This window comes from Microtus ochrogaster, unplaced genomic scaffold, assembly GCF_000317375.1.
Source record: "Microtus ochrogaster isolate Prairie Vole_2 unplaced genomic scaffold, MicOch1.0 UNK7, whole genome shotgun sequence".
NCBI lineage: Eukaryota > Metazoa > Chordata > Mammalia > Rodentia > Cricetidae > Microtus > Microtus ochrogaster.
The window spans coordinates 6,435,691-6,438,803 of record NW_004949105.1 but is presented as its reverse complement, the minus strand read 5'-3'; positions in this window follow the sequence as shown (position 1 = coordinate 6,438,803).

Genomic DNA, 3,113 nt, shown 5'->3' with positions numbered 1-3,113 from the left:
TGTGTAACTACCGTGGCTGTCCTGGAACTTGCTCTGTAGACCGTGCTAGGGACCATTTTTTTTTGAAACCTTAAAGCACACCCCCAGTGACACTCCTCCTCCAATGAGGCCACACCTAGTTCTTCACAATCAGTTCCATGAACTGGGAATCAAGCATGAAGATGTATGAGCCAGCGTAGGCCGTTCTCATTCAAACCATGATAGCCCAGACTACAGTGTGAAATGGTGTCTGAAAAGCAAGCATGTTTGTGTGCCCACTTGGAGCAATCTCCAGTGTCCAGCCTGCTGCCCTGCTGGGAATGAGTCTCAGCACCTCCCCCATTAGACCCTGATGTCCAGCGACCACGACTCCTTTTGTTTCCTAGGACTGTGTGTACAGGAAATGCCATCTGAATGAATGCCAGAAACAGTCATTTCGAGTTCAAGTAATTATTTTGAAATTTTAAAAACCATCAAAGCAATTTCCTTTTTCAGACTCTCTGATTCTGTAACTCAACACCTCCCTGTGGCTTGTGGAACTCTCGGGAAGTTAGTTATTCGTAAGAGCTATCTGTTAATAGGATTAACTGGGAAGTGGCCCAGTTGTACCTTAATTTAAACCATGTGAAGCCACTCCACTAGGAGAGTGGAGACATTCGGCATGGGTAAATTGCCCAATTATACCAATCGGATTGCAAAGTTTGAGGAAAATGATGGCGGCATGAAGTTTGTCTCTTCTGTCGTCAACGTTGCCCCCATGTTGTCCTCGGCTGACATTTGCCATGACCTCAGATTGGCTTGTGGATCCCTCATAGTTCAGCTTCCTTCTTTACAACCAACCCAATGGAGGGTGCAGCGCAGACGCTGCCTCTGAGCTCTCGGGACTAAGTCTTAAAACTCAGCAAAAACCAAGCAGCTGCGGAAATTTATTGTGAGCACAGCAGAGACACACGGGAGATGCAGGCGGGACACAGGCCTACCCGTCTCACTGTTCACACCCGTCAGCAACCTTACTTAGGTACCAGGAGGTCAAGGGTCATTCAAGCAAGGGACCTTTGAGAGGCCTGGTCACCCAGGGGTTAACTATCAGCCTCTGCTCTCCTGAAGCCCCACAGCAGCTCTGATTTTGGAAGAACCTGCATAAAAAGTGAGTAGAGGGTGTGGCCTCAGGATGGAGCTACACAGGTCTGTCTGTCCTCCCTCAGTATTTGCTTATCAGTTTTCTTCAGACCCCTGCAGCCAATCAAGAGGGTGCTCAAGGGGTGTGAAGACACCATAAGGTAATAGCTTCCATTTTATACATTATTTTTAGTGGGGAGAAATATATCTAACATAGAAGCTGTTTTATTTTGTTTTACTTTTTGCCAGATGGTTGTGGCACACACCTTTAATCCCAGCACTTGGGAGGCAGAGGGAGGCAAATCTCTGAGTTCAAGGCCAGCCTGATCCACAGATTGAATTTCTAAGACAGCCAGGGCTTTACGGAGAAACCCGGTCTTGAAAAACCAAAATAAATAGATAGATAAATAGACAGATAAGCTGGTTTTTCCCACCATTTTCCCCGCCCCAACAAGGCCTTTTATTTAAGTATACATTTTATATTGGTAGGAAAAGAATCTCAGGGTTTTCCCTCCTGTGTGTCTTTGTCTCACTTCTTGGTCCATGATGCCAGTTAAGATCATCTGCACAATAAAACCAAACCGGTGGAGGAAGCAGGTTATCCTTCCATCAGGTCTTTGACCTGGAGCTGGTCAGTCCACACTTGCTCAGCCCATCTGCAGCCTCAGGCCTGCCACAAAGAGGATCTGACCATCAGGAGCCACGGCAACCACATACAGACGGACTTTCATTGTTACCTTTTCCAAAGTCTTGCCTACCTGACATCATCATCCTCCAGGCTGAGGCTCTGTCCCCCATCTTAGCCGCTTCCCGGTGTCTGGGATAGTGCGTTCCCTAGGGACTTCCCCTTCAGGCCTCATTCAAACTGTAGTACACGTCAGAGCTGTCTTCCTCTTTGAGTCTGAGTCTTATGCTTACGTGAGTAGACATCATGTGTTTGTTTGTTGCCTGTTGAGGTATACTTCTACCTTTGGACTGTCCTGACGAATACTGCTCAAGAGTCAGACCCCAGGGTTTGGAGAGTCTGCTGAGGGTTTCCTGTTCAAAATGCCCCAAGGCAGCAGGAGCCTGAGCCAAGTGCATTGCTGCAGGCTGTGCAGGGTCAGAAGGAAGAAACTGGAAGGTTGGGGAAGGAGGAGTGATGCAGGAGTGGGCCAGGAACCAGTCTACGGGCGGTGGCTTTCCAGAGTCTCTGTGGTCTGAGAAGTGGGGTGGGGCAGGGCCTGAGCTCAAGACCCGGACACAGCTGCCCGATGTCCACTTCATACAGCTCTGGCACAGGATTGGGCCTGGCCGGGCTGGAGCACTCAGTCAGCCCTAGCAGAGCAAGGGCATGGCTGATGCATATGGCTTACTTCTGAAGAGGAAGAGGAAGTGTGTGTGGTCAGCGTGAACGTTGAAGGTTCAAAACACATGCCTGGAGATTCTTAATGGAGGAATTTAGTGACTTTCCCATGGTGCCCAGTAAAGAACTCAGGGGTCATGTTCTGGGAGGAGTGGATCTTACATGCCCCCGGCATCATCTCTTGGCAGTGATGATAGTAATTCATTTAGAGAAGAACTTTCCTTCTGGGGGAGGTCCCGTTCTAGGTAACACACATCCAAGCTGCACAATTGCATTTTGTTTTTAGAGACCGAGTGTTTCTTGTTCATGTTAGGAGCTGTGAACCCCCAGATCCTGAACTTATGGTAAACAACTTGTTTTCCTCTGCTCTGGGACAGCCTGCAGCTGCTCTGAGCACGAGACCCTCAGAAGTTCCTTGAAGGCCGGAGAGTGGTTTCTTGTGGTTTCTTGTGCGTTTGGCTGGGGCGTGGCTAGCAGTTAAGGATCCTTATATAAGCGGTTCTGGTATACAGTAAGGGGGGCATCCCTGTTTCAAGGATGACCTGTGTCTCTCTCTGTCTGTGTCTTTGTGTGTTTCAGTCTCTAGCCCCTTGCCCGGCTCACGAACTATATGGTAGTGCATAGAGCTCAGATGGGCGTGGGGCGCTACAGTTCCTTGTGAGCGTTTGTC